This window comes from Triturus cristatus, chromosome 1_2 (assembly GCF_964204655.1).
Source record: "Triturus cristatus chromosome 1_2, aTriCri1.1, whole genome shotgun sequence".
NCBI classification, from domain to species: Eukaryota; Metazoa; Chordata; class Amphibia; order Caudata; family Salamandridae; genus Triturus; species Triturus cristatus.
Window position 1 is genome coordinate 1,128,796,260 of NC_140580.1, and position 22,099 is coordinate 1,128,818,358.

Here is a 22,099-nt window from a genome sequence, read left to right on the forward strand (position 1 = left end):
ATTGCAACAGAGAACAACAACAAATGCAGATCAGGTAGGTAGTGTATATATGTACATGCTTGTGTGCCTAAACATAGTGACATGATGTCTGTCTTGTTATTTTACTTGTCAAATGCAACAACCATCATCTCATCCTCAATGTGGTCACTCCACTAGGAAAGGTTTTATGTGCCACCTGTGTTGCGATGTGCCACACTTCTTTTACCAGCACCACGGATTTCTCTAACACAAATATAATATTAAATAAATAAATAACTACATTAATTAGTTAATCAATCAATCAGTCAATCAAGTCTTATTTATGGAGCGTGGCTTGTCACCCAAGAGGGTATCCAGGCGCTTGCTACAGGTATCAGTCAAAGAGTCAGGTCTTGAGTCCATTCCTGAAGTGGGTCAGCAAGGGTGTGGTGCGAAGGTGGAGGGGGTGGATGTTCAAGGCTTTGGCGATCAGTGTCTGTACTGCGGCGAGGAGTGTGGAGTGGAGGTTTCTGGGAGCTGGGTGGAAAAGCCGGCGATGGTTCTTGTAGGTGGGTCCTTGGTCATGGACAGCTTTGTAGGCATGGGCAAGGACCATGAAAAGACATCTCTTATCGACCAGGAGTCAGTGGAGGTCCTTCAGGTTCTGGGTGATGTGGGTTCTCTTCAGCAGGTTGAGGATAACTACGGCGGCTGCGTTCTGGATCGTCTGGAGTCTTTTCATGAGTTCAGTGGTGGTGCCTGCATTGAGGGCGTTGTCATAGTCCAGTCTGCTGGTGATGAGGGCTTGCATCACTGTCTTCCTGGTGCCGAAGGGGAGCCACTTGAAAACTTCGCAGAGCATGTGGAACATGTGGACGCAGGCTGAGGAGACGGCGTTGATCTGATGTTTCATGGAGATTTCTGTGTTTACAAGATGATGCCGAGGTTGCGGGCATTGGTCTTTTGGTGTGGGGTGAGTCCAAGCTCCAACAGCCAACAAGAGTCGTTCTAGAGGGCGGTGTGTCTGCCGAAGATCAGAACTTCTGCTTTGTCTGTGTGGGGCTTCAGGCAGTTGTCCTTCATCCAGGTTGAGATGCGATTCCTACAGTTGTGGAAGTTGGTCTTCGTCAAGGTAGGATCCGCTGAGAGCGAGAGGACAAGCTGAGTGTCGTTGGCGTAGGAGATTTTGTTGATGTTGTGTGATCTGACTATGTCTGTGAGGGGTTTCATGTAGATGTTGAAGAGGATCGGACTTATGGATGAGCCTTTGGGGACCACGCAGATGGTGTGCTTGGCTTGTGATGTGAAGGAAGGAAGGCGGACTTTCTGGGTGCAACCTGTGAGAAAGGATGCCAGCCATCTGAGCGCATCGTCTGTGATATCTGGTGTGGTCAGTCAATGAGTGTATGGTGGGATGTCGTCTGTTGCAGTGGCCAGAGCTGTCTCGGTGCTATGGTTGGCTCTGAAGCCTGATTGGGAGGGGTCCAGTAGGTTGTTTTGCTCCAGGTGTTCGGTGGGTTGGAGGTTGATGGCTCTCTCCAGGACTTTGGCTGGGAATGGGAGAAGAGAGATTGGGTGGTAGTTCTGAAGCTTGCTGGGATCTGCACAGGGTTTCTTGAGGAGGGGTCTGACCTCCGCATGTATCCAGGTGAAAGGAAAGGTGGCTGTGGTTATCGACAGTTGAGGATGGTGATGAGCTTGTGGCAGAGATTGTCTCTTCTGAGGTTGAAAAGCCGGTGGGGGCAGGGGTTGGTGGGTGCTCCTGAGTGGATTGAGTTTATCAGAGTGGTTGTGTTTGGTGTGCTGAGTTGTTTCCATGCAGTGAGTGGGTGGTTGGCAGTGGTGGCCGCTCGGATGCTGAAGAGGTCGGAGGATTGGAGATTGAAGTTTCTATAGATGGTTGCTATCTTGTTGTGGAAGTGGTCGGTAAGGGTGCCACAGAGTTCCTGTGAGGAAGGGATTGAGTTTTTGGTGGTTGATGGGCATGTGAACTCTCTGATGATGGTGAAGAGCTCCTTGGCATGGTTGGCACTGGTCTTGATTCGGTGGGTCCATCAGGGCCTCTTTTTCTGCGGCTTTGATTCAGCGGTGGTAGTCATTGAGGGCTGATTTGAAAGTGGCTCGGTCAGTGTGGTTTTTGCTGGTGCTTATCTTCTTTCCAGTTGTTTGCACCTGTGTTTTAATATGCTGAGTTCTGGGGTGCTATAGCTGGCTTGTTTGGAGGGTTGGTGCGTTTTTACTGGTTTGGTAGGAGCGACTCGGTTGGCGGCATATAAGAACCAGTCATTGAAGTTCTGTGCTGCCTGACCCAAGTTGGTGGTGATGTTTGGCTGTGTGGTGCTAAGAGCATTGGTCCATTGTTGCTGAGTGACCTTGGTGCCGCTCCAGAAGGGCATGCTGTGTTGGTTGGGGGCAGCATGGGGAGGGCCTGCGAGGTTGAAGTGTATGATGGAGTGGTTCAACCAGGTGATTACTGATGTGTGTCTATATCTGATTCTGGATGTGAAGATGGGGTCCAGCGTGTGTCCTGCTTTGTGCGTGGGGTCAGTGACCAGCTGCTTGAGGCCGATGTTGTCCAATTTTTCCAGGAGATCCATGGAGTTGGTGTCGGGGGAGTAGTCCAGTTAGAAGTTGAGGTCTCCCAGAAAGACATAGTGTTTGGATTCAAAGGTGAGCGGGGTGATGAATTTGGTGATGACATCGCTGAGGCCGGTTCTTGGTCCTGGCATTCTGTATGTGAGGGTGCCTTTGATGGTGGAGTTGTTGTCAATGTGGAGCTGGAAGTTCATGTGTTCCATGATTGGCGTGATCTCGTTGTGGGTGGTGGTGCAGATGATCAATTCCTTGTGTACGATGGTGATGCTGCCTCTGTGTTTGTTGCTGCGTTTGTGGTGTTTCATGTTATAGTAAAAGGGTGTTGCCATGGCGATGTACAGGGACAATGTGGGGGTGAGCCAGGTCTTAGTAATTAAGGTTACATCGATGGCGAGGGTGGATATGGAGTCCCAGACTTTAGTGGCGCATTTGCAGAGCAATCTGCCATTCATCAGGAAGCAGCTTAATTGTTCCGGTGAGCTCTCGGCCTCCAAGTCTGGGGTGGCACTGGTTGTTGCGATGGTGGTCGGTGCTGGGGTTGAGGTGAACCGGAGTGGATGCAGGTGAAAGGTCCTGTTGTGGAGTGAGGTGATGTGAGGCAGCAGTTATTGTTTCATCCAGGGTCTAGGGATATGAGCTCTACGGCAGAGTATGTATGGGAGTGCGACAGGCCAGGGTTCCTGGCACTAGGCACAGATGGGCAAAGACAGACTTGCCTTTGGCGCATTTTCAGTGCGCCCGCTGCACACAGCTGTGCAGGGGTTCCCTAAATAGTCCTGAAAGGTGGGAGGACCTGGCAAGGAGGTGGGAGGGCAGCAAACAGAAGTGAAAATGTCAGGAAAAACTGTGGGAGTGGGTGCGGGTGGCAAATATTTAACTTAATAACGAGCAATACAAAATAACAAGGGAATTTTCAATGACAAATTAGCAGTACTGTGGACTTAAGGACTAGTGGTGGGCGGTGAACTCTGCTCTGCCGATGGAGTTCATGGAGTTTTGCCCACTCCGCTTGGAGCACGGAGTTCGTCAAAAACTCTGCCATCGGGCGCGTGATGGAGTTTACCGGCACCCGCAGCTGCATGCTGACAATAAATGCACCAAGATTAAAAAATAGACGAGTCTCAAGCATCCTGCTGGTACTGGACAGACTTAGTCACCATGGAAACACTTGAAAGAGTGTGTGCTCCAGCACACTGATCACTTCCGGCCATGGTGGAACATTCAATTGTGTCATCCGGACACAGGCGTTTTTTTTTTAATATACCAATGGGCAGATTTACAAGCCCCTTGCGTCACTTTTGCGCTGTTGTTGCGTCACTTTTGTGACGCATCGGCAGCGTAAAAGTTGCGGCCCATTTACAACGTGACGCATCTAGGGAGATGCGTCACGTTGTAAAGCCCTGCGTGACATTATACCAGCATCAGGTATAATGTATGCAGGGTAGGTGTTCCCACGCAGGAAAGCCTTGTAAAAGTGACGCAGTGAAGTCTACAAGATTTCACTGTGTGACATTTAGGACGCCACTGCGTCAAAACTTACACCTGCTTGAAGCAGGCGTATGGAGTGACACAGTGTATTGGGAATAGGCCGCAACACACAATGCTGGAGTTTTCCTGACTTTTCCTTCTTCCCATAACTTTTTGTAAAAAGAAAAAATGTTAAGCCGAAAAGGATATTTTTTTACGCAATAGGTAATTGCAGGAAATCTGGAATCTCTGCCTGTTTTACAAAATTTGCACCACATCATTTTCAATCTGCCATCATTTTTTACCTGACTCATTTTTAGCCTGACTGATACCAGTATTTTTGTGCAAAAATTACAATTACCAATTTACTTTTGGTATCTTTAGTTTCACATACAGACTTTGCCTTTATTCTTTTTGTCCTCAATGAATATGAAAGAGCAAGACAACAAGGATTTAAGTAATTTATGGGAATTGTGAAGGTTTCACCATGCATTACAAGGAATAAAATGCTCTCTGTTGTATATTCAAAGGATATTGCTAGTCAGGTTGGATATCCATGACCGTATAAATAAACCCGGCCTTCAGATTTGTTCCTTTATATGGCCATGGAACCCCTTATGACTTATAATATACAGCAGGGGGCACTACAGCCCAAATAGGTAAATCTTGCACTTCTACCACATTATCAAATGAGAATGTATATAATGTAATTACCTGGTGCATCAACACCCCAACATTGACAGCATCTACACATCGCTTTAACACTAGATCATGCCTTGGCACTACTATTACCCTAGTGCTGGCATACAACATAAGCCTAATCGGTTGTATGACATAGTATCGAACACAGCATGATCAATGTGAAAAAAAATTGTCAAAAATGTTGTTAAAAAAATATTGTCATCCTATACTTAAACAAGAAAAACACAAAATATCACCACAAATAATGTAAAATACCCCGATATCAATGTCAAAAAAGCACATATTGCAACCATAGTAAACATGTAGAGCAGTACCCAAACTTCAAAAAACTCAATATTAAGTACCAAAATAAAGTTAATAATACATAAAAAATTATAAGTATATTTAAATCTTATTACACAAATAGTTTGAAATAAAAAATGACTAAATAACTGAGTAAATATTCTAAATCAATTTAGTAGAAATAAAAACCCCAAAAAACTGTAAATATATTATAAAATATATTAAACTAACATTTTAAAACAAATATAACATTAAACCAACAACTAAAAAATGAAATCAATATAACAGTAACAAAAAATAATTATATATTATATATAACATACTGGTGGTCTCCAGTAGGTAGTTATAGTTAGGATCTAGTTTCCACAGGAAAATCCTTTTTTCATTTGCCAATAAATTTGGCATCATTTGATGAACCCTTGCAAAAGTTTCAAAACTCGTTTGCCACTCGTTTAGGGGTGATCCGTCAGTGGGGGCTGAGAAAACGGGGGGTCTCAAAATGCGTCTTCCTCATGTTAATTTCCATACGAACATAAGATGCGGCTATAGCCCGAAGTGCTGAACGGAACTACCCCTAATTTGGAAGAAAGGTAGTAGTAGGTTCAGGAAAGTGCCTTTTTGTGATTTGGTATAAATCCCTTCAGTAGTTTGGGAGTTATTAAAAGACATTTCCAATTGTATATAGAAGGACACCGAGGATCCATGACCCCTCTCGTGCTGAGGGCCCTTCTTAATGAAGTTTATGGAAAATGCACTGGGAGTTTGCTTTTGGGGACCCCCCTTTTTTCTTGACTTCAAAAGGGATCAACCTGAAACTTTCCATGCACAAATTCATCATAAAGTAGCACCTTTTTGGAAAGTTGCCTATGTAACAGCTGACCTAACTATAACGACCTAGTGGCGACATTAACATCAAACTATGGTAATTGGTGTCCACCAAATTGGGACTTACTTGACAAAAAAAAATCAAATATTGAACAAAATTAAAGTTTACTAACTAATCAATACTAATTCCTTTCCAGCCCAATGATGATACTGTCACATTTTTAAACTTGGCGGAGAACCAAGATATACCGCCCCACGACCTTTCTAACGTGAATGAGGGCTTTTTAATTACAAAGTTGCTAGCCCTGGTTACTCAGGTCAAGTGATTCATTCCTTATTGATATTTTGGACCAAAATTGTCAAGACTCAAAGAAAATGACACTCTTCTGGATTTTACAGACAGAAAAATAATAATCCAACTATAGAAAAAAAGCCAAATCTAAAAAGTGACTCGCATAACCTAATTTAATTATCACTAAATAATGACAAAAGTCAAACATACAACTTCACAGAAGTGCATGCAGGGGAGCACATGTTGTGACTCCCTGTTATTCCCCCCCCCCAGTCCCTGCATTGGAAGGAATGCATGACATAGTGCATTCCTTCCTGAGCAGGAACGTGCACTGGCGGTCCCGCGCTGGTGCTGTTTAAGGCACACAATGAGCCTTTTTAACAGCACCGCCATGGGACCGTCATGCCACCCCCTGCCAGACAACAAAATTGCTTGTAATGTGGTGGGCGGCAGTGTGCTTCGACGGTCCAGGTGCGGAGCCATAGCCTGCCGCCCGTTCCAGGACTGCCGAAACTCATCATCAGGCCCTAGGCTACATCATGGAAGGTGTTGGATTTAAAAAAGGAATAGATTTACTAATCCCACTCCAATTTAAGCTACATTGTGGAAAGTGTTGGACATTAAAATTGTTAAATTCTTCATTCAACTCCAATATATGGTCTAATGGAGAAGGTGCTGGACATTGGTTTAAATTTACCATTACCACTCCAATCTAAGCTACATTGGAGAAGTTGTTGGATATTGAACGGGTTAAATTTACTATTCCAACTCCAAACTAAGCTACATTGAGGAATGCATTGGATATTGAAGGGATATAAATTACTAATCGCACCCCAATGTATGGTGCTTTTCAGAAAATATAAAACTTTAAAGGGGATATATAAATTATATTTACTTAATGGAAATCAGGATATTTTCAAATAAATAAACAATGTTTTAATTCTATTTAACATATAGGTGATAAATATAGGTGGGTGAACAGATGTCAGTTCAAGCTGCTCACCCATGCTTAAAGGCACTACACAATGAAGGACCTGTGTACCTCAACAAACAAGTGAATTCCCACCAACCTACCAGGAAACTTGGGTGCAGATCCCTCTCCTTAGCAGCTACTCGGCACATCCGCCGGGCAAACAGCAGAGGCCGCTTGTTCTCCCACCTGGCGGCTAAGAGCTGGAACACCCTACCCCTCCCCCTGCACCTCAGAGCCTCAACATCACTCCAACAGTTCAGGAAGGACCTCAAGACCTGGATGTTCAACCAATAAGAACAAGCAGGGTGATCACGCAGCATGACCCCACAGTGCCTCGAGACCCTCACGGGTGAAGCAGCCACACTATACAAATCCTGAGTCATTGGTAAATATTTGGGGCTTATTACGAGTACGGCGGCCCACAGGACCGATGTTCTTGTGGTGGTGGACTGAGGGCCTACCTGCAGGATTACGAATGTGGGGGTCGGACCGCCACAGAACCACTGCGACTGCCAGGGATCCTGGGGCCCACAGAGTTCGCGCAGCAGTCAGGTGCAGCAATATGCTGGCGCTGCTGCTGCGGCACCACCAAGCATATTCGATGTTGGCTTTTCATCGCCACTACCAAGGCAGTGAGCCCGCCATGAAAAGGGTGGTGGGTAGGCTACTAAGGGGGCCCTATCAGGACCCCCTGGTGCTCCTGTGTATGCAGGGGAGCACATGTTGTGCCCCCCTGGTATTGCACCCCCAGTTCCTGCACGGTGCCACATCATGAAGGAATGTGCAGTTTACGCTCTCACAGTGACAGTCTGCATGTTAGGCTCTCCTATGAGCTTAACAGATCACCACCGTCAGATTGCCCCTGAACCACCCGCCCGACCAGGGTTACACTTGTAATCCAATGGGTGGGCACATGATGGCTTTGGCGGTCCTCCAGTGGACAGCACGGTGCTGCCACCACTAGGGGACCACCAAACTCGTAGAAAAGCCCTAAGTTATTAAAAAAGTATTTAAGTGTGTAAATAAATGTAATAAATATATTTAGAGTGGTACTGAAAACTGCAGTTTTTTTAATGGAACTCTAAAGAAATATTATACCAAATAATTTTTTTAATTTTGTTTCTACAAAGATTATTGCCACTAATTAATAATTGTTTATATAAAAACTGCAACATTTAGCATAATACATTTGTTTTTTACATTTGTTCTCTATTCTTTGAACAGTTTTTAAATAAAATAAAACATAAACATGGAACTAAATAATTCTAAATATTGATTTTAAACAAACATTTGAAAATTAAAAAATAATGCTTTCAAATAGCAACTAATTATATAAAAGTTATATAACTGTATAAATGATATTGAAAACAATATATGTATTTTTTTAAAAGAAGCAAAAATATATAATCTCTAAACCGCTTCCCCCTTTTCCCCTACACAACATGCATCCCCATAAAAGAACTTTCAAAAACTTCAACAGAGTAGAATAAGACATTGAAAACTGACGATTAATATAAATACATAACTTTAATATAATGATTTTAAAAATTGCAGCTAAAAGTCAATTTAAAATTTGTTTCATAAAAGTTAAAAAATACTTCCTACCCAAGTCACATACAAGCTCCAAAACCCATCCCTATAATAAAACACTTTAACAATAAAATTAAAAACCTATACAAAATGTAATATACAAAAACAACAATGATATATGCATCTATATTCAATACAATGATATTTGTAACAACGATATTATAAATAACACTAAAAACTATGGCCCTCATTACGATAGCGGTTGGACAAGCATCCGACCACCATCACAGCAGGCAGGTGTCCGTCCAATAACGAGCCGGCATTCCCACCTGACTGATTAGGATAGGACCATCAGAATGGTGGTCCGAATGTGCCTTTTTGTACTGCAGGCGAATGGAATGAAGCTATCCTGGCTGAAGATGGGTGAAACCCCGAAACCGGTCCTTGGATGCTTGTTTCCAGTCCAGGGAGGACCTAGCTTTGCAGTTCGGGCTGGACTGTTCCCATGAGGCACAGGGTCAAGACTGATTTTCATATGGCTGGGTTCAAACTGGAATGGCATGGTGAGCAAAAAAACGATGGATTTAGGCCCAGATCTCTGTACTCGGGTGAATGTACGACATTGTTCTGCATTCTGTACATCAACTGTTGTTTTTGTTTTTGTACTACAGCTTGCACTGCATCCCAGGAAAAGGGCCGCAGCACAAGCCACAGTACAAACAGGCACTTTTCAAATATCCATGCATCGTGTGCGAGGGCCCATGTGGTGCCTGGCCCCTGTCCCCCCTGGCCAATTAGCAGTGGCCCATGGGGGACAGGGGCCTGCTTGAAGCCTTCAAAGTCCATATCCGTCTGCCTTTTCATGACAGTGGGGCAGCCATGAAAAGGCAGTCGGAAAGGGATATCCAAATCCCTATGGCGGTGCCTGTGCAGGCACCACTCCCATTGTAGGATTAGTGTCTGACTGCCACCCCGACGGGCTCCTTGAGCCTGTCCGAGGCGGCGTCTTCCCCCACAACATAATCGCTCCGACAACCAGTATTGTAATCCAGTGGTTGGACCGATGCCCTGGATGTCGGATGGACCGCCACTGACAGCTTGTCGGTGGCTGTCCGCCCAACATCAAAATAAGGGCCTACATTTTTACCTGCGTTGTTGATGATATTTTCATTGTCACAATATAAAGGCAACAATATTCTTTGAAGATGATATTTCTAACTCAATATTTTGGCCAAACACCGCCTAATCCGAACACTCGTCATATCTCTGATACTTACATTAACCCTCAAAATCATTCTGTGCCTCATCCTATCCCTAAACACAACATCAAGCCTAACTCTAAAGCAACCCGTAACCCTAAACTTAACCTAAGCCTATTCCAAACCATACAGTAATCATAACCCTAAATCTTAACTAGGGGCGTAATTTGCTCTAGCATTATTCCACAAAATTACAGCAAATGCATGTGAAATTACACGAGGAGCACAACCCAGCACTGAGCGTTAGGATGGACCAGAGGATCCATTTTGTGCTAAAACAAATAGCGCTAAGTGCAATTGAACAGAAACAGCAGCAACCAGCAACCACTCGTGCTCTGTTCTTGGGCTCTTCCATATGCATTTTTGCTTGCAATTACTCTGAATTATTCAAGCCGGCATAATTGCATAATGTTTGGTAATTTCGCATCACAAAATTTCTGATATTACTCTGATTACTCCGGTGTAATTAAAATTGTACTTACGCCTAATGTTAATCTAAGCAAAGTCGTATTTTAACATTAAACTTCTTAACGTAACCCTAGTATTAAACTAACCCCTAACCTTAAAGCAGACTTTAATCCTAACCCTTTTCCTACTCTAACCTCCTAGCCCTAGTCCTATTAGTGTTGCAGATGTTTAGCCTTGTAGATGAACTGGTTTTCTAAATAGTGTGTTATGTAACTCAATGTAGGGAGTTCATTGAGATGGAAGTACATGGCATTGGCCTAATGAAGGTATAATATTTGCAAACTTGCTTGTATTTGTTACAATAGCTTATGCTTTATAGCTAATCATGGGACCCTCTGACATCCAGTCAGACCCTTGCAGCCTCCTCACCTTGCAGCTTCCATGTTTAGTCACACACACATCTGGCCTCAGATCCACCTTCACCCTGCAGCTTCCATGTTTAGTCACACACACATCTGGCCTCAGATCCACCTTCACCCTGCAGCTTCCATGTTTAGTTACACACACATTGGCCTCAGATCCACCTTCACCCTGCAGCTTCCATGTTTAGTCACACACACATCTGGCCTCAGATCCACCTTCACCCTGCAGCTTCCATGTTTAGTCACACACTCATCTGGCCTCAGATCCACCTCTGTTGCCTGCTCCATGGTAGATAGAGTTCTTCCTAGCACTGGTATGTTCTGCATTGACTGTTGCGACTGTGTCTGCATGATGTTGGTGTAAACACAAAATAGGGCTGTCCCTACTAGTAAGGGTTCCTACAAGTTCCTACAGGGTCTCTAGCGATGCAACTCCAATGGTGGCATCTCACAAAAAGTGAAGGACTGGCCTCACACACCACCTGGTGTCATGCTTCATCACAGGCCATCCTCGCCCTCTAAAAACTCAGTTTGATGGAGGGCGGGCATACACCTGGAGACAGGGATGCACTTCTAAAACTAAGTGGTGGCACGTGATTTAGTGAGAAGTGATCTAAAAACCATTACATTTGTCTAAAGGCAATTTTAATTAAAGGTCAAATGTATGATAGTAAAAGAAGTGGACGGTGATGTGGGAAATCATTATCCCCTCACCGTAAGTAAGGTCAACATGTTTCTGCTTTGTGTCCCTGAAGGGTACATAGCATTCGTCAGGACTGCGAGAAGTAATGGGCTCTGCCTTGCTACACTATGTGTATGCAAGGATAACCACTAAAGGACCGGGTGTGAGGATAAAAAATCCCCGTGTAGTGTAGTACTAAAGTGTGAGAAATATCCAAAGAAACTATCCTACTAACTCCATGGGAGGGCGAGGGTGGAAGGGCCTACTGTGACATTTTGTCATCTTCAGCGCTTCCAGCAGTTGCATCTAAAGTTGTCCTCTTCGCCTCCCCGCCGGTGATGTTGGTACCAACTAAGACCATGACTAAACAGCGGGCACAAAATCCTGCAGCCCATCTATTCTTCAGACTCTTCGTGCACTTGCCGAGGCACACACAAAAAGTACTAAACCAGTAAAGCTGGTTTCCACTATTTGTTTGTATGTATCAAATTGGAGTCCACAAATTGCTTCAGGATTTTCTTTCAATATTTCTTTATTGTTTCTTCTTTTAAAAACCAAATGTGTGTATAAAACAGCCGACACGTGTTTCTTCCAAAAGGACTTTTTCAAGGCTGTAAACAATACATAAACAAACAATCACAATTCATAGAAATCACCAACAATATTTGACAATTACAAAAAGCCGATATTTGCTCATTCTCATCATAATTATCATCTGAGTCTGGCATCAGAACAATTGGATATATCCTTTGTTAAAAAAGGGCTCTTATTTGACATTTAATAAAAATCAAATACATTGTCACCACTTCACTATCTTATAACAAACAAATTCCATGTTTGCTTCACTTCACAGAATTATAGCCACCACCAAGGACCAAGGCGTCTGTTATGATGTATCAATCAAGAACCACCACCAGACACCGCATGAGAAAAGAAACAGCTACCTCTTATTATTCTATCTCACCTAATAAGTATTGAAGAGACCAATAATAAGATCCATAGTCAATCGGACATGTAGAAACAGCAAAGCCAACTGGGTGGTATATATCCCTTGATTTATATTGGTATTAGAGCTCCACGGATCATGTGCCTTTTGTTTCTGTGATCACCTTATTCAGGTCATGATAAACCTTTGTGTAATGAATATATATATTATTGGCCTTTGTTCCAATACTAGTGTTGGGTAAAAACAGTTATGTTTTTAAAAACGACACACAGGTATATAGTGTCTCCAACGCTGTTCGCACTTATTTTATATACAACAACGAGTGTTGGACAAAAATCAAGCCAAGGATTTCATAGTCCATATGCTTAAAAATTGTTCAGCTCGCCCCATATAACTTATATAAACCTCTAGTAGAGTTTTCTCATTTCATGTCAATCCTCAAATGCGGGGGAGATACCCACTCAATCTAGTCAAAAACGGCATTAACGCCCAGTTTGCGTACATCGTACAATGTAAGGGAAATGTTTATATTCTAAATGAATCACCATCTATAATTACGGAAAGCGGAGAAACAAACATGCATGTAAACTGATCCGCCCTCCATCCTTCATTAAAGTTCTGAGAAAACAGACCACAGTTCCCTCCTTTTAGATGATATGTTAACTCAATCTTCTCATATACCTGTCTCAGAGTTGACGTCTTGACTCTGAACGAAGAGATAGAGTGTAACTCCCTTCACTCGGCTCTCGTCATAACCCGTGAGCCCGCGTAAACAAGATAGAAAACGGTCTTCTTCAGACTCAACAGATGGAAGTACACCAATGCCGCCTTAACTACTATACACTGTCTACTAATTACTAATGAATGATTGAACTTTAAAGTGTCCAGCCTTGTACAGAAACTAAGCACTGCACGGTTGTGATGCAAGGTACCTCACAACATGTTCCTAATGGACGGGAAACCTGTGGTTGAGCTCAAGGAGCAGAGCCTCCAACCCACAAATTAAGAGAACTCTTTACACTTCATGTTCAATTCTATGGAGCCCCCTCCCATCCATCTCTGCATGGCACCAAACTGCATAAAGTTCAACTTGAGACAAAGAATAAATAACATCACACTCCTTACGGCTAAGATCTCTGACTCTCGGTGCACAGTGCATGGCTCATCCAAAGCAACTTACTAGGCTGGTGGCACACAACCAGAAGGGTCACTCTGCCCTGCAGCACCCTCTCTCACCATCATACCCACCCCCCACCCACACTTGCACATGGGAATGACATCTTAAGCATATTGAATAAACAATAGACAAACATCTTCCTGATCAGGCAAATCACCCCAAGAGCCAACCATGGGCTTGACTGAGAGGTCCAGGGAGATGTTGTGATACTGAAACTACTGAACCTGTCTATACAACTCAATGGCTTCTTTGCATCACAAGTGTAACATCGAAGGAGTTTGTTGATGGTGGAAGTGCTCAGCATCCCTGATTCAGTTCCAGACACGGCCAGCCCCTGCTTCATGCCTGTAACTAGGGCATTCCTGCTCCTTCTGCTCCCATCTTTAGAGAACGCCCAAGCTGACTACTCAAGGAACAGCTCCCCTTTGGTGAAAATATGTTTATCCGTGTATAGGACCTTTATTCCAATATTTATTTAGTTATATTTTTACAATATCTTCTACAATCTGGATCACATTTTCAAGGGATGTTATGAAGATTTAGACTTAGATTCTCAATTTTTGCCCTCGTAAACAGGAACCAACTGTCTCGTCCGTCTTCCTTGCCACAGTCCTGACAAAATGAGCTTTCATGTAGCTTGTGCATAGAGTTGCATCCCATAGATTAAAAATTAAGCCCCACCCCTCTAAGTGCACAAGAAGTGCACAATCCCCTTAGTATAAGGGCGGACCTCTAAGATTTTCTTTGAATTTTTGAGTACGCCCTAGGGTTTTGTGTATCATTCAACGTGTGAACCTATGCAAACCACAGGCATAAAACTACATACATAGAACTAAGCATTTTAAGGTGCTATAGAACAGAACAAATAACTTTAATTCATAAAGTATATGAGATACGAAAAGGATAAACAAAGACCAACACAAGTTATATAGACAATACAAAATATAAACAATGTAAGGAAGGAGTAACAAACTTTGCTAACACAATCATAGCAAAACCTGCTGTGATATGAATGGACACATATAAGAAAGACTGATAGTTTAGTAAAAAGAATTACCCATACTCCAGCTGACTGTGTGCAGCGTGAAGTGTTGCCCAGTAAGAGGGGGACTTCTGCCTGCAAGGAATCAGCCAGTGCAAGGCTGTAGCCATGTGCAGAGAGGTCATGCGACTCTGGCTGCGAAGCAGAGGTAATTCACCTGTACCAGCCAGTAACGCCCTTTGCCCTCTTCGACAGTGGGTACACAGCTGCAGCGTGGCAGGCCAGCACTGGTGATTTCCCACTGGTGGACCTTCCACTGCTTAATGGGGAGAAGTTCCAGGGAGATAATAATGCAATAGTCTGCCAAGCAGCAGCATTTTCTGCTGCAAAGCTCAGCTCTCGGTAGGAGCGGGTAGGTCAAGGCAATACAACTCCAGATGAAACCCATTCTGGCAAAGGTGGCAAGATCGGCTTTTGTTACAAGGATGAAGTAAAGAAGATCATTGTTTACAAATAAAAGAAGGACTCGTGAGTGTACTTTGGTGCACCTGCAAGAACTGTCTTATAGAATTAGATCCTTTGAACGCCAGCTCTAACTTGAGATCTGCAGTGGGATGTCATTGTCACTGCATACAACAATGCTCAGTCAAGTGGACACCTTCTCAGATAGTTTGTACAAGAAGGCTGAAAGGCCACTACTTTTTTGTGTTAATTGCAAGTTTGTGACCTCAGTCACACAGTTCCTCTTTAAACACAGCTCCATGGACACACAAAGCAGTTGCAGTCAAGGGTGTCAAGTAATGCTCCACAAATCTACTGATTGATTGACTGGTTGAGTAAACCACAGACCGGCTGCCTGATTGAGGTTGCCCTGGGTAGTCAGTGCATTCTCTGTTGCACATATTTAAGCATGCACACAGGCATCACTCCCACTCTGGTGCCATATTTATAATGCATATATATCATACAGAAAGAAAGAAGTGGTAGACGTCAGTTATGAGACAATGGCAGAACCTTTAAAAAAGGATAGGTTGGTAGTAACTGGCCCTGCAGAAAAAAGTAAAAAGACCTGATCCTTCACTAGAATCAATGCTGTCACCACCACTAGTCTCACAAACCCCAGGTACTGAGAGCAATAGCCAATATCTACAAGATGGGCACCTTGGATGTCCCCTTGACCTCAAAGCCAGGCTCTGGGGTATCAATCCATGCCAAGGTGAGATCCCTCAGTGAACAACTGTGATGTCTGTATTCACAAACATAAAAAAATCAAAAATCCAGCAACCACACATATTAACATAACACAGGGCAGAGGAGCACGCTCTCAAGAGCCATGCAGGCAACATTCCTGTACCAATATCTGGGAATTTCCCATTTTTATCTTAGTGGCTCATTAAATAGTGTGGCTGAGTATTTGAACGAATTGGTTTCCTGGTGGGGAATGAGTAGGGCTGGATGTGCTGTGTGCATAGAGGCAAGTATTATCCGCATTAGTCCTTGTGAGAAAGTATAGGACTTGGAACATCAAATTATGTGACACCAATATGGAAGAAAATGGAAGCCAGGTAGCTTCCTTGGAAAGACTCGCTATACAGGTGCCAACTTTGCAACCAAGACTTCAACTCAACGGAACTGCCACCTCATTCAGTAAACACTTACATCAATGGCTATGTTGAGGGTAGTGCCTGAAACAAGATCTTTTGGCCTGGCTTTATTTTAAAATGGAAGGGGTGCACGTGGTCCCCCTTCTGGGCCAATTTCCTCCCCGGAGACCTAATTCCCTTGGGCCAGGCCAAAGCTAAAAAGGGGGAAGGAGACATGCTGCCTCCCTCCACAGGCCGATTTTGGCCCAGGAAACCCCATCCCCCGGCTCAATTTCTAAAGGGAGGGGGCCACGGGGTCACCCTCCCACAGTCATCAATGGTCCTGGAGACCCCATTACCCAGGGCTGGCGTCTGCTATGCCCTGGGGTGCCCAACCCCAGGACATAGCAGTTTCCCTGCCAGCTCTGGCACAGGCAGGGAAACCAGATTTGAATATTGCTCTCACCCACAGGGAGCAGAAATTGTAGTTGCTCCCTGTGGGAGGGAGCCATGTCGGCTCCCACTGGAGGAAGGGTGTCGGCTGGGGCTGCGGGGCTGCGCCAGCAGTCCCATTGAGGATATGGTGGGTGCCTTGGGTTGGCACCAGGGGACCTATCCTCTGTTGGCCGGGCCCCAGGGAATTGGGTCCCTGTGGCCAAATTTCATCCGAGGGGAGGGGAAGTGTGCCCCCCTTCCCTTTTGGAATATGGCCAGGGCCCTGCTGATGGGTCCCCAGGGCCAAAAGACGCCCCAGGGAGTGGGGCAGCCTGCCCTCTCCCCATTAAATATAGTGCTGGGCCATGGCCAATATAGTCAAAAGTAAACAATGTCCCTTTGGATATGTTGAAAGAAAACCTGATTATAAATCATACACCATTCATCCCAAATACAACCAATATCACCAAGAAATACTAATCAATTACATGATCCAATGTATAGTTTTATTCTTAAAAAACTGTTAAAAATATAATTACAAAAATACACTCAATATTACAATAAATATTAATATTAATATTAATATTAATATTAGGAGATAATCCGTCCAGAATACGATGGGGGAAGAATTGGAGAGCGAGGTCACCGATGACCAGTGGCAATTTTGCTGCCTTCAGACAGCACAGATATCGGCCAATAGCAGGCTCCATGTAATACATTATAAGTTCTTGCACCAACTATATTATACGCCGGTTAAGAAGTTACATTTTAAATTAGCTGACAACGATTGCTGCGGGAGATGTGGACGGCCAGGGGCAGGGGTCCTACATTTAGCCTGGGAATGTGAGAGGGTACGAGAGTATTGGGAGCACGTGTTTACAGCACTAGGGGACATGATTGACAGCCACCTGGTTAGGGATCCGATACTTGCACTCCTGGGATGCACGGCGCAGATACCCACAAAGTACAGGAAGTATGTTGCTATCTCACTCTTGCTGGCAAAGCGAAAAGTGGCCTGCAGATGGGGTAGAGGTCGGGCCCCGAAATTCAAGGAATGGCTCGTGGATCTAGTATACTGTCAAGAACAGAGTAACACTTATGCTGAGTTGCTGCCATGGGCCTCTCAACCAAGGACATATGGGGGCAGTTGCGAGATACTTCCTCTCACATAGTCCTGAGGGGAGTGCTACTGCGCCATGCCCGAATGCTGGGAAAGAGGGCGAAGAATAAAAGGCGAATCTCTCTCTCCTTAAATGGGCTTATTCTATATTGCCAGATAGGTACGGAATAGATATCAGCCTAGTGGGGTCTCATTGTACACCGAAAGACCCGGGTATGTCAATGATGTTTCTGTGTCTGTATAGCCTTTTAGCATTGCATGCAAGATGTCTAGATTTTATTATTCGATCTCCTGCGTCTCAGATACTGACTGGACAGTATTACTAAACCTGAGACACTAATCACGAGATGTGTATTGTACACTGCACGCCATTGATTACCAGAGATGTATTGAATCTGTTGACAATGTGGTATTGATTTCCTATGTAACAGCCTAAAATTACAAATAAAGTTTTTTTTTTAAAAAAAGAAAAAAATATATATATATTTCAATAAATATGTGCAAAACAAATAGTTCTATATGCAAATTCAAAGTCCACACCAGAATTATTCTAAAGTCAAATAAGTCAGTCCAAAAGCCAACAGTAAAACTTCATATTGTTGCAATGGGAGAATACCATAGACATTAATGTTTTGTCATTTAGACCCACTAATCCAACAAAAAATCATTGGTCAAACCACCACTGTAGGAAAGTCTCTTTTTTAACCTAGGTTGAGTCAAATTAGTGCTTTGCAAATCAGCATCAATGCGTTTCGATGGGTTTAAGTGCTCTAACCACCTTCTTCAGGAAAAGACTTGATGTCTCCGACAACTTGAAATCAGCAATAAAGGTGTGATATCTACCAAATGTAGCTCCTTGTTGGCTGGCTCTTCAAATTCAGATGTCACCTACGAGTTTCTTCAACATTCCCATCAATATAAGGATCTCAATATTAGGCTTAGATTTAGTGCTGTTCTTAATCATGTTAGGTGCAGGATTAAACAATCTCCACCACTCACTTGTTCCAGCTTGCAATGACATAAATCGACTTCTCAAGGTCCCAAGAGGTACCGGGACAGGGGCTGCCTCCAATCCTCAAACGGTCACCTTCCGTATTATGTCTATTATGGCCAATATAGCTCTGGGGAGGGGGGATTTGTGTGCCCCAATCCCCTGAAAAATGTTGTTCAGCCACAGGGGATGAGGGCGCTGGGGCCAAACGCAGCTCAGAGATGGAGGGGCCATGCCCTTCTCCCTAACAGAATGCACCAGGCCCTGGGGGATGGAGTCCCCGTGGCCAAAAGCATACTGAGGAGGGGGCCCACTGGTTGGCTGCCTTTATGGGGATGGCCCTCGTCATGCATTGCTAATCACCCTTCATATTACATCATTCACAACATCTTCTATGAGATCATTGATAATATCACTGCAACATGTGTTGTAAAATTATTGATGAGAAAACTGCATGGCGGGGGCACGAGTTATAGTTACCTTAGGGCACAAGTTATAGTTACTTGCGATAACTATAACTGCTGAATTTCTATGGTTTTGTGTGAATAAAATCAGAACCTAACTATAACGTCCCTTCCCTGTGACCTTTGTTTTTCACTGAATTCTTTACGTGAATATATATATCTATATATCTATATATATCTATATATATCTATATATATATATATATAAATTATATCATGTATAATAGGACACAATATTTCTCAGTCAATACTGTTGCTATAAATATTCTGACACAAGTGTGTGAAGGGAAACCTCGTCCTTTTTTCTCAATGCCAAATTGCTTAATCCACCTTTATTGACGTGTGCCTTCACTTTGCCCACTATCACCAAGTGTGGCTGAGCAAACCTCTTAAGGTTGAAATGTAAGTACCAAGACTTGAAAAAAAATGTTTTTCACTGGTGTAACCCGAAAAAATACACAGAAATTAGAAAAAAATAATTTCAATTGAAATTGACAGATACTGAATCAGCTATGCAATTATTTTCGGTTATACATTTAATTTATGGCACTGGTGAACTGTCAAGCTGCAATCATTTTTTACTATTTTAAATTAATAAAAAGTCTGTGAAAATAGGAATTTCCCTGTGACAGTCAGCTGGCAAGTATTGAAAATGTTGGAAACGTCCTCAAATTTGGAATGTTTGAGTATTTACAAGCATTCCTAATGCATCGTACTATCCTAAAATCCTAAATGCACATTAATTTAGTTTGAAAATGGTGGTGTAACTGTAGTGGCAAGGTGGGAAAAGTACCCACACACCTCAATTTATTCAAGGATGTCATTAAAAGGATTTGTCCACATAGAAAATATGGACTCATGCTCGTTTTTCCTATAGTTAACTAGGGCATTATCTACGTACAGACAATTTGTAGGCGCAGGGTAAGGCCAAACATTCTTACACCTAGAAACATAACCATAGGACTAAGCCTGAAAATCATTCATTGAATTGGCCACGTGGGGTTTGGTGGACAAGGTCAGACTGGTCTATAGAGCAATCAGACAGTGCCCGAAGTGTTGGTGCCACAAGTCAGTGTTGGGCTGGTTTTTCGGGTGTTTGTGTTCCTGTTTTATGGTCTGCTGGGCACATTTTTAATGTTGATTATCCTGATATTAAAACAAACATTGCCTGCATCTAGCTCAAACCCAGGCAGTCGTCCATACTTTGCAGAACACTCATACAATGTGTCTTTACATGTTCAAAACTGTCCCAATTTGCAAATATGGCTCACTTTTTTAGTTTTTTGATTTTCTCATGGGGACCACTTTGGTTTTGGTGCCAAGGCCCATTTTCTGTCCCATTCTGACTATAGAAGGATGGGAGCACTGACATAAATCGGTGATGGTTTGCCAAACTCCAGTCAAACATGCGGTTCTCTTGCTCCATAGAGACTCAGGGATATCTTTGTTTACACTGACAGGGACTCACCTGGGGGCATATCAACAACAACCGGCGATAATTATCGCTCAGCGCTATTAGCGTGAGGATAATTATCGCCGGCTAGCGTGAATTTTTATCGCTGAGATAGCGTGCTATTAGCAACGCTTATCTCAATAGCGATAAAAATCTACACGCTAACAGACTAACGTGAGATTATCGCTGGAAACCCAGCGATAATCACACGTTACCTTGTTGATAGGGACAGGCAAACTTAGCCATGATATCCTCCTTCCATAGGATATCATGGCTAAGTCTGAAAATTAGCAGAAGTAAAAAAGCAGCGTTAACCGCGGTTAGCGCTGCTTTTTTTGTCTCTAACAGGGTTAGCGACATTCTTGATAATAGGAGAAATGTCGCTTAGCGACATTTCTCTTATTATTTTACTCTGGAACGCCCCCTTTGCATCTCATTAGAGATGCAAGGGGAAGCATAGAGTAAAAGGGTGCTAACATGCACATTTGCGTGTTAGCACCCTGTTGTTGATAGGGTGCTAGTTTTATCTCTGCTTTTTTGGCTTTTAAAGCCAAAAAAGCTGAGATAAAGCCCTTGTTGATATGCCCCTAGTGCTCTTCCGGTTCTATCTACAGTAGGGGGACTGTCACCTGTTTCCCCTCCCTGTGACTGTCATGCCTCAGTGTGGTTACTGTGTGTTGTGAGAATGCACAATGCCCCCCACATGCAGGGGGTACACTCACTGAGCCTACCGCCATTGATTTTTAATTTCTGAAACAAATTTCCATTTTGGGAGACTATTTTCAAAAAACAAAAATCTTTGCCGAGCTGGTTCATCAAACATGGCGCCCACTCAGCAAAAGAGCGGTGCATTCAGTGGAGCCACTACAGCAGCAGCTTCTCTGAAGAAACAAGTGATACTCCCCTGCTCCCTAATATCACAGGTGATCTGATGCAAAGGAGTGGAGGCCACAGCATCCAATGACCCCCAAAGAGACTCTTTCTCTCTTTTGTATGAGTCATCACCTTATTGTTATTAGAGGCAGGAGGTGGCCTTGGTTGGTCATCTGCAACAGCAATGGAAGCCTGGCTCGAAGTGTTGTAGATAGATAACTGATGGGTGCACGGTCTTGGCTTGGACCAGTGCACCCCCACAAATAGCAGAATGATGCACCGCATCCCCACAGAGGGAGTGCTGCTTGTCCTGCATCTGCATGAGCTAACTCAGTGGTGTAGCAAAGGCTCTGACGGTGGTGCTCTACACAGTTACAGTCAATAGGGTAAAGTAAGATAATGAGACTCCTGCTAACCCCCACGGAAGGTGATGAAGGGCGCCTGAGTGTACCATATGTCACACATATCAGACCAACTAGAACAGTGCCCAGCTGGTCACTACACTGTGAAGGAATGAGAGAGTGTGACCCATGAGCCCATTGACCTTGGGCTGAATAGGGGCCCCTGTAGAGTTGAGGGGTCCCTGAAACGACGGGGGCCCACTTGTACTGCAGGATCTGCAGGGGCCTGCGCTATGTCACTGGTTACACACACACAAACACACACACTCAATGATACAA